The following is an 11,572-nucleotide window of genomic DNA, read 5'->3' on the forward strand; positions in this document are numbered from 1 at the left end:
CCGCGAGGGGTGCACCCACACACTGAAACAATGGGGATGTTCTATTGGGAACTCACCAAGGCCAGCTGGCCTGGGTCTGGAAAAGCCTGGGATAAAACCGGACTCTCTGAACATAGCGGACAATGAGGACTACTGAGAACTCAAGACCAGCTGTCTCTTAAAGAAGCTGTACCTCTGCTCACAGCCAGCGTGGCCAATCTGAAAATATATGGCTACCAAAAAAGCTCCAATTGACTCCTATTTTTGTGCATCTAGAACCCATTTTTTGTAAACTTTCTTAGGCTTTATGTGAATAAACATTTTTGAACACTGGGCACTGTTATGTAATCAGAGACACTTTTTTTTTTTTCATTTCCTGGCCACCCAGACCTGAATTACCAAACAAACTATATTAAATACAGCACTGTTTGGCCAATGGCTCAGGCATATTTCTAGCAGCTCTTACATCTTAAATTAATCCATTTCTACTAATCTGGGTATTGCCATGAGACTGTGGCTTACTGGTAAGGTTCTGGCTTCTTTTTTTTTTTTTTTTTTTGGCAGCTAAATGACATCCTATGATTATAGTCTCTGTAACAGACAGCAATGCTGTTGCTTAACTACTTCCCAAAACAGACCCTCAAAAGTGTGTGAAGAACTGAACTTTCAATATACCAGCTCCCTGCTCATTGGTCTAAGAAGTCTTGTGTCAATTTGACTTTGACTACAGATTATAGCCAGCAGAACTGAGCTTTCTTGGCCTGTAGGAATCGCTGTCTTGGTACCATTTATGAGTTGGCTTTCATCCTTCTGTTACTTGTTCATTTTTCTAGTAATAGATTTCTTCATCTTAAACTACATAAGCTGAAATCCATCCACAGGTTGATCCTGTGGAGATCAAACTACATTACATCACTATGTATGCTCATAATAACTTCTGCATGATGAATCCACACAGTGCCCAACATGACAGAAGGCTTAATTTAAATATTATTAGAACTCTGTGACCCCAAGTAAATGAACTCTCCTTGCAGATGCTTCAATTTTCTTCCATAAATTGGTCAATTGATGGTAATCACAAAACTCACTTAAGAAGGATTTTGTGAAGTTAAATGCAGTGATGACCAGAACATTAAGAAAACAAACAATGACCAGACAGATAAAGGTTGCACTAATGAAGAAAGACCTCAGCCAATAAGATGATCTATTTTCTATGTGCGTCACACAGTTGCCATCTTACCTAGGTATAGAGATCTGACCGCTTTCTTTTTCTGACCTCTACATGGCTATAGACTAAACTCCTTTGCTTGGAAGGACACATTATGCTTTATATTATAAACTAGTGCAGGTTTTGAGTTGTTTGAAGATGATATTTCTTCAAATAGGTACTTTACTACAAAATGGAATAAAGTTATTCTGATATTTAAAAGATAATACTGTTTTTTTTCAAGATGTCATGAGGTGTTTAAATGTTATTTGGCATTTAAAAGATTATTCTAACTTAACAACTACAGGTTGCATAAAAGAATTCTAAGTTTGTTTTATTTTTCTTGGTTGTACTAGTTAGGATTAGTAACTTAGGGAGAAAAGGGTTAAATTGTCTTACATTTCTATTTTTGAAGGAAGTCAGAACAGGAACTCAAACAAGGCAAGAATTTGGAGGCAGGAACTGATCTAGGAACCCTGGTAGGGTATTGATAATTAACTTTTTCATCATGTCTTGCTCAACATTCCCTTTTAAAGAACCCAGGACCACTAGATCAGGGGTGACCCTGTCGACAGTGGACTTGGTCTTCCCCCATCAAGCAGTAATAATGGCAATGCCCTATAGGCTTGCTCACAGTCAGATCTTCCAGAGGCATTTCTCAGCTGAGGCTCCCCCCTCTTCAACGACTCTACTATCTAACAAATTTACATAAAACTAGCAAACATAATAGTTTAAGTTTGTTTGTATGTTAAGGAAAGAATTCCATATATTTAGGTTCCTCTGTAATGATTCTGTTTTCCATTAAGAATACATTCATATGTTTAAAGTGTCAAATTTGGAGGAGGGCTCTCAAGTAAGACTCAACCTACTCTAAAGTTTCAACCTTTTTGCAATGTTTAAATTTGGTTGAATCAAAGGAAAAAAGTAGAAAAGAATAATGAAAAAAGGACAGAGTTTGGAGACAGATACAAGCTATGTTCTAGATGTATGAACTTTTAGTTAATAACTTTTAGTATAATATTTTTGCTATGATTTGGGCATTAACCCCTGGCTTATACAGTTATAGTTGCATTAAGGTAAATTATATACAATGAATAATTGATGACAGTGAGGGACATAGGATGTTATGAGAGGACAGGCATTGCTATTGATTTAAAATGTTTTGAGAAATAATAAACTATTGCAAAATACCATCTAGCAATGTAAACAGTGGCAAGTCAAAAAAATCAGATATAGCTCAGTGAAAGTTTAAGAAACTATGCTTTTCTTAATAAAAGTATTATGTTTTTTCTGAAAGAAAATGTAAAAAAAAATCTATTTAACTTGTGAAAACACTAACAACCTGTGAAAGAATTTTTGAATATAGCATATGTGTTTTTATGTTTATGGAAGAAACAGATGAGGAAGTAGGAACTAATGTGGGATAATTGTCACTTATTAAGTTATGATCCTAATTATATGTTTGGCAAAATACCATACCATATCATATTTACAGTTATGCTATGGGAGAGATATAATTCTTCATATTTGAATGTGAGAGTGCTGATATAAGAAAGAATAAAATTTTCCTTAATATTTTACATGTAAGTTTAGAAGGTTATTGCATCATCCCGCATGGTAGAAGGTTGTTTAGTGTATATGAATAAACCCTGAAAGTCTTCTATTATCTTGCATTCTAATAAACACAAACAGGTGATAAAACTGCTACCATTCCTGATCATCAGATCATTCCAATGCAAACCACAATGTAATATTATATCACCTCCCTCATAAGAATGGCATATATTGCACACACACACACACACACACACACACACACACACACACAATTGTCGTGAGAGTGTGCATACAAAAGAAACCTTTCACACCATTGTTGGAATGGAAATTAGTGCAGTCTGTAGGGAACACTCTGGAGTTCCCTTAACTTTACATCCAGGCTAATAAATGTCCTAAGAGTCCTATCACTTGCCATTAATACACAGGCAAACTGGATGAGTATGTTGAAGAGACATGCTGCTGTCAACATGCTCATTGTTGCAACACTTCACATTAGTCAAACAATGCAGTCAACATGAATACTCATCAATCAATGCTAAAGGAAATATAGTATGTATATGTGACAGAACACGGTAACTATATATGGAAGCCTGCCATTTGCAGCTGTGTTAAAGGAATTAAAGATTAAGTAAAATAACCAAGCAAGAAAGACTAAAACTGTGCAAGCGCATTCATTTAGTGTAGTGGGAGCTTTGGGCTGCTTTCTGCCGCCCAGTTCCCAGCCATCGGATAGCTTAGCCCCAGAATAATTACATGAAAACTGTATTCTTTTGAAAGCTGCTTGGCCCATTAGTTTTAGCCTCTTATTGGCTAATTTTTATATCTTGCTTTAACCCATATTTAGTAAACTGTGTAGCACCATGAGGTGGTGGCTTACCAGGAAGGATCTTAACCTGCGTCCATCTTGGAGAGGAGAGTTATAGCATCTGCCTCACTGCCTTCTTCCTCCCAGCATTCTGTTCTGTCTGTTCTGCCTATCTAAGTTCTACCCTATCATGCTAAGCAGTTTTCTTTGTTAATTAACCAATGAAAGCAATAGATAGAAAGAAGACCCACCTACATCAATTTAGAATCTAAGAAAAAATTATAAGCTCATTTTTGTTGATGGCTACAAAAGGCTTCATAACAAATGACAGAATTAAAGAAATGGAGAGAGACTGACCAAGAGGTGCAAATTACAATAAGATAGGACAAAGAGGTTCTGGTTATAATAAGATACTAACTATATGTAACAATAATGTACTGCATATTCTTTAAAAAGGAAAGAGTGTCAGGAAATTGGATCAGTGGATAAAAGAACTAAACACAAACTTAATGACTAAATCCAGTCCCTAGAGTTGGAGTTCAAAGCCAGCTGATGGTGGCACACATCTGTAATCCCACACTGACACAGAAAGGGCAAGCAGAAGGCTAAAAAACGTCACGACACTTATGAGCCAGCGAAAGTGTAAAATAAACATTGCGGGAAGAAATATGAAAGACTTTGCCAAAACAAGGAGAAAGGTAAAAATAAACCCTGGGCATTGTAGCATAGGTGCTTACAAACACGTGCACACACACACACACACACACATACACACACACACACACACATACACACACACACACACACTCACACACAGAGAGAGAGTGTAAACATTAGAAAGCAAAAGATGTTGAAGTTTACTAGCTTCAATAAATGATAAATATTTAGATAAAGCATTTAACCTGATTTAAATATTTCATGCTTCTAACAAACAGCACTATTTTTTTATTAATTAAATTTTTTCATTTACTATACATCTTGATTGCTGATTCCCCTTCCCCCTATTCCTTCCTTCTATTACCCCTCTGCTTGCTCATCACTAATCCACTCCTGTTTCCCTTCAGAAAAGGGCAGGCCTTCCATTATTGTCAACAAAACACATCACCTAAGTTGAGGCAGCACCAAACTCCTCCCCCTGCATCAAAGCTAGGGTAGGCAATCCAGTATGGGAAATAGGTTTCTAACAACCAGCTCATGTCCAGATACAGGTTCTAATCACACTACTAGGTATCCCACAAACAGACCAAGCTACATAACTGTCACTCACATGCAAAGGGCCAAGGTAGGTTCCATGCAGACTCCCTAGCTATCCAGATTCAATGAGCTCTCAGGAGTTCAGGTCAACTGTCTTTGTGGATCCCCCTTCATAAGCTTGACCCCCCCACTAGGCTTTTATAATCCTTCCTCCTTCCTGACAACTGGACTCCCAGAGCTAAGCCTTGTGCTCTGCAGTGGATCTCTGCATTTACTTCTGTCTGTTGCTGGATGAAGGCTCTCTCTTGACAGTTACAGCAGTCAGCAACCTGATTGCAGAAGGTAGTCAGTTCAGGCACCCTCTCCACTATTGCTAGAAGTCTTAGATGGGGTGTCCTTAGGGATTCCTGGGAGTTTCCCTGGCACTTGGTTTCCCCCTAACCCCCAAATGTCCCATGCAATCAAAGTATCTCTTTCTTTACTCTCCTCCTCTGTTGTGCCCAACTGGATCCCTCCGGTGTCAGCTGCACCTCATCCTGCCCCCACTTTACCCAAGAGGTCTCTTCAATTTCGATTATGCAGGGAAATTCATGCACCCCTCTTTAGGCCCTCCTTGTTAGCTAGCCTCTCTGCGACAGTGGACTGTACCCTCGTTATCCTTTACTTTACACCTAATTTCCACTTATGAGTGAGTACTTACCATGTTTATCATTCTAGGTCTTGGTTACCTCACTCAGGATGATTCTTTTTAAAATTACATTCATTTGTCTGCAAATTTCATGATGTCATTTTTGTTTTCTCACAGCCAAGTAATTCTCCATTGTTTACATGTTATCATTTTTTCTTTTTCAGTTCTTTGGCTGAGGGTCATCTAGGTTGTTTCCTATTAGTAACAGCCAAGTGGCACTTATTATAACACTAAGAATCATAATATATTCATTTCATGCATCAGGTGAAATTATTTTTAAGAAAGAAATTTTACCGATAAAATGTGTTCTTCATCAATTTCAAGTGTGTATGTTGTGCATTCTCTTACTCTCGTTTCTACCTTCTCTTACCTTCCCACTTTTCTGTAATCTCCCCCTCTTCTGTACAGGTTTTTTTCCCATTTTCATATTGTTTTCTTTTGCTTTGTGACCTACTGAGAGTAACTAGAATGGTATGTGCCTTCATAGGTTTGGAATTAACAATTAGATCCCAGTAGGCTTAGTATTTGATAAACAACTGAAGGCAAGGTTGCAGCCTTTACCCCAGATTCTGTCCGCTGCTAGCAGGAAGAGGTGAGTCAAGAAGCCCATTTTTTATTCACAATTGGTTACTGATATTCTTACTCTTCAGCAGGTCCTATGCAGGTGACCACAGCTGTTATAAGATTATGACTGTAAACCGGGCAGTGGTGGTGCACGCCTTTAATCCCAGCACTCGGGAGGCAGAGGCAGGAGGATCTCTGTGAGATTGAGTCCATCCTGGTCTACAAGAGCTAGTTCCAGGACAGAAACCAAAAGCTACGGAGAGACCCTATCTCGAAAAAAAAAAAAAAAGATTATGACTGTAATGTCATCATGCCCAAAAGATGACATTTTTCATCCTTTCTACTTATCTATCAACTGATAACATTCTTTCTATCTCTTTGTTTGTTACCACACTCATTTGCTTCCATTCTTTTGTCTAATATTTTAATAATTTAAATTTTCATCTTAAATTTATTTCTTTTCATATGTATGTGTCTGTGTTCCTATGAAATTGCAGGTGCTTGGAAGCCACCATGTCAGCATTTGGAAGCAAACTAAAGTCCACTCTGAGAGCAAAAAATGCTCTTAATTTCTGAACCATCTATCCAGATTCCTTTTTTTTTCACTTGAATTGGATTTCATCATGTTTATGTACTACTATTTTATTGTCCAGTAATCTTCTGATGGACATCTAGCGTGATTCTATTCCTTAGCTATTGCAAATACAGCATCAGTGAGCATGTATAAACAAGTATCCCTTCAAGCAGGACATGGACTCTTAAAGGTCTATATAACAGGAGTCATTTATCTGAATAAAATGATAGTTCTATTTCCAATTGAGTTTTTAGAAACCTCTTCACTGATTTCCAAGGTGGTTGTACTTATTCGTACTCTCATCAATACTGTTTCCATTTTCATGCAACCTTTCCAACATCTACTGTCATTTTATTTTCCTTTCATTTTGAATAATGACTATTCTGACTAGGATAAGTTGGAATATAAAAGTAGTCTTAACTTGTATTTTCCTGGTGGTAAGGGATCCTGTACAAATTTTGGAGTTAATTATTCATTAGTATTTCTTGTTTTAAGAATTCTCAGTTCAATTCCTTATCCCAGTATTTTACTGAGTTGTTTTTTTCATGTCTAGTATTTTAATTATTTGTATATTCTAGATATTAATCTTCCATCAAATATATAGGAGGCAAATAATTTATCCTATTTTAGGTTAACTTATTCACGTGACACAAATTAACTTCACTGTACTTAAACTTCAGACAGTTGCATTTATGAATTGTTGGGCTTATTTCCTGAGCTACAGGTCTTCTATTTAGAAAATCCTTACCCATGCTTACATCTCATAATATATTCACTAGTATTAATCTAATACTTCAGAGTTTTAGACTTCCTGTTGAGATCCTTGGGCCACTTAGAGTTGTTTTTTGTGAACAGTTAGAGAGAAAGATCTAGTTTCTTTCTCCTATATGTAGATAACCACTTTTTCCAGCAGCAATTTTTATATATATGGCCTTTTCTCAGGTATGTTTTAGGCGGCTTTGTCAAAAACGCAGCGGTTGTAGTTGCATGAGTTTGTATCTGGGCTCCATTTATCTATGGGTCAGTCTCTGGGCCATTGTCCTTTTTTGTGTTTAGTACTATGGGTTTTTTTTTTGTTATAACTGGAAAACAGAGATAATAATTGTTCAGAAGCCATCTTCTTGCTCTGCATTGCTTTGGTTATGAGGGTCCTTTGTGTTTCCACATAAATTTGGATTTTCTTATATTGGTGTGAAGAATGAAGTTGCAAGCTTGATTGAGATTTCAAAAGCCTAAAATTTCATTAATTGTGAGCACATGAGTGAATAATTGCAGTATTACTGTATTTTTATCTACCCTAATAGCCAAATCTCTAGCTGAAAGAACTGCCAAACTGTTAATAGATCCTAGAATCAAAATAAATAGATAAGACATATTATGGTGTCAGAAAGATCTGAGTTTGAGAGCATACTATATGTTTGTATCACCGGAAAAAGTATTCTATTATTCTCATATTCTTCATTAGTGGAAAATATATTTGGAAAACTATTGAAAAGTGTAAAAATACATAAACACATGTAAATATTGTCATCCAGAATTTTTACTCCTAGAATATGCTTAAGGGAACTAAATATAGGAATCAACAAATCTTTTGCATAAGATCTTTCAGGACCATTTAATATACGTTTGAAATTGTTATTTTTCTCTATGTTGTCATACGTTTGGTGTTATTGCAAAAGGACCATAATAAAACAAAACAAAAATAAATAATAATTGCAAGATTGTCAAATGAATGGGTGACTGTCAAATGATTGGGAAATATTTGATACTCATTAATAATAATAGTTTTCACTATTATTATCAACTGCAAAAAGCAAAGTTAATTTAAAAAATGTATTCTGCCCTATAAAAATAAATAATAATTGCAAGATTGTCAAATGAATGGGTAACTGTCAAATGATTGAGAAATATTTGATACTCATTAATAAATAATAGTTTTCACTATTATTATCAATTGCAAAAAGCAAAGTTAATTAAATAGATGTATACTGCCCTGTGTCCCTCTAAAGATATCAAGCAATCTTTTCTTATCAGTAAAATGTGTAGTTGTGGCTGTGCTTGGGAATCATGTGCAGTTTTTTCTAGTTTGTGTGTGCATCTGTGTGTGTGTGTGTCTGTCTGTCTGTGTGTGTGTGTTGTCCCACATGCATAGAAATAAAGTATTTTCCAACTCTATAAAATTAACATCTCAGGAACCTAGCCTGGAACAAAACTGTGTATGGAAAATATGCAATATTTATTTTGTAAATACAGACTTACTTATGAATCAAATGTCAAATACTAACTGAGAAGATAAAATGTTGTAAACACATTTAGACCTCTATTTTACAATAAACAATGAACAATAAAATTGATCAATCATTGTTTTAGAGTTTATCACAATTAAGGTGATATAATATGGAGATTTGATGTATCTTTGTTCTTTTCTAGCCCATGTAAATTTTTTAATCCAGAGTAATTGGTTCTTCCTATTGCATTTTCCTATGCATTTTTTATGATGCTTCAGTTTAATGTGGATTTATCTTCTGAGAAACCATCTTACACAGCTTATTGCAATTGTTACAAGTATGGTGTATTTAAAATTATAATTTTATTCATACAAATGTGTTTAGATTATAGTTTATTAAAAATTAAAGTTATTTATTATTTATAAAGCAAATATAATGGTTTTCAGAAAAAATTGAAAAGAGATAAATATGTGACCTTTATAATGTTCTCAGAAAACATATATAAATATTGCATAATATATCACATGACACACAATGTATCTTGGGGGTAATAATTAATATTCTTTGCCAAATATTCAATAACATTTTTGTATTAGTATGTTTAGTGAATTAACTCAAAGACACAATTCTACCTCAAGATATATACCAAGCCTGTTAAGATACTTCATAAATATAGTTATTTGGATTCAAGTGACAATGAAGAACACATTGACTCATTAATAACTATTTTGAAAGCAGACATTGAATCAGTAAAAGTGAAGGGAAACAAAATAATGTATTCTACTCCATTACTAGGCATTCATAAAGTTTTCCTGCAGAAAAGAAAGCAATGCATTTTCCACATAAGCTACTACTGAGTAAAATTTTCCTCTTCTAAGGCCCAGATCTAGCAGAGGAATTAGCTTATAGTACACTCCCAAAAAGACACACACACACACACACACACACACACACACACACACCATTCTGGCATATACACATGCATGCTATTTATATAAGAATGTTTCATAAAACAAGAGCCAAAGAATCATGATCTATCATTCATATATAACCAAAATTTATAAAAATTATGAACATTGACTTTTGTGGAATATGTGGAAAGTACACTTTCATGGATAAATTTTACTAATAAAAAAAAAGGACAATGAGGCTGGAAAGTTGAGGGCTCAGTGGTTGAGACCACATGCTACTCATCCCACAGGACCCAGGTTCAGTTCCAGCACCCACAGAGTGGCTCACAACCATTTATAATTCCATCTTCAGGGGACCTGATTATCTTTTGAGGACTCCATGTATATTGCATGCATGTGATACACATATCTTCATGGAGGTAAAACCTCACATACTTAAAATACAGAAATAATAAATCTAAAAATAAACATGAAAGAGTCATATTACAGAAGGAGAAAATTATCTACTATTGACTATAGCTTGCCTTTTGAAAGCCATGTGATGGAGAGGCAGTAGAGTTATCTAATTCTGTCTCAGCAATGGACACTATTGAAGAATGAACCTTCACCGGCTTAGGGATTAAAAATTAGCTATTATTTCAATTGATAAGTAGTTAACGACAATTTGAGAAGAGGATGAAATAATTACTTTTAGGGACAAAACCTGTGCCTATTGACTGCATTGGAAATGTCCACCTTCTAAGAATTTTCTTATCAAGAATTTTATAAAAATGAGGAATAGATGATGACATTTGATCGAGACTTCACTAAATCAGTGCTTACATTACTAAAAAGAATAATATCATTATATGGAAGTTTTTCCTCATAATAAGCCATTTAATCTTGGTCCACATGATAAAGTGTAATTTTTTAGTACATAATTTACATATGATTGCAGGAGATATTAGAAACGTTTAAAATGATGGCAACTTATCTAATTAATCTCTTAGTGAAACACTCTTTTTAATTAATAAAAAATTAGGAAACACCAAAGAAGAATGTACACAGCTTTCTTTAACAAAATCTCAAAGATTATTTTAAAACTATCTGAACAAAAATAAATTAAAATATCTCAGTAATTGACAAATATTGACTATTCCAAATACATAATTTTCAAATTAACTTGAAAACTATTGCAATTATAAAGAGATTCTAATTAGTACTACTTTTCGGAGTTTGATAATTTAATTCAAAGAATCATTTTACTCGAACTTCTAGAATAGCCCTTCCTCCCTCAAGATACCTCATTCTGCAATCTCTCCTTTTTCACTCACCGAGTTTAATACCAGTAGCTTTCATGTGCCTGATTGGAGAATAGCATTTACTGAAACATGAACAATTTTTTATGGCTACAGTAATAAAGAAAATAACACTCATTTCCCTACCTCCCACAAACTGTTCACAAACCAATAAGAAGCCTACCCCCACCATGATGGTACGACGACTTGTCCAGTCTTGTGCAGGTAACCAAAATGGCAGTGATTTTGTTGTTGCAACAACTATCTTGTGTCCAAAAGACAGAGTTTTACAAAATTCCTCCTCCATCTCCAGTTCTTTTTGTCCCTTCTACTGGAGTTTCCCTGATGTTAATTAAAAGAGTAGTAGGGATTGCTTGTGAGAAAGATGTAACCCTGACATTTATGTGAGGTATTTAGAAGAATGCAGAAGCTGTTTATTTGAGATAAAGGACACAGGACTAATTTCATAAGTCATAGCAAAGTTTTGATTTAAATTTCTTAGCAGAATTAATGGCAGAAATCTGAAGAGCTCCATCCATGCTGATGAATAGGTTGCACTGTCTCCGTCGTGAGATACAGGGAGCACAG

This window comes from Microtus pennsylvanicus, chromosome 11 (assembly GCF_037038515.1).
Source record: "Microtus pennsylvanicus isolate mMicPen1 chromosome 11, mMicPen1.hap1, whole genome shotgun sequence".
NCBI classification, from domain to species: Eukaryota; Metazoa; Chordata; class Mammalia; order Rodentia; family Cricetidae; genus Microtus; species Microtus pennsylvanicus.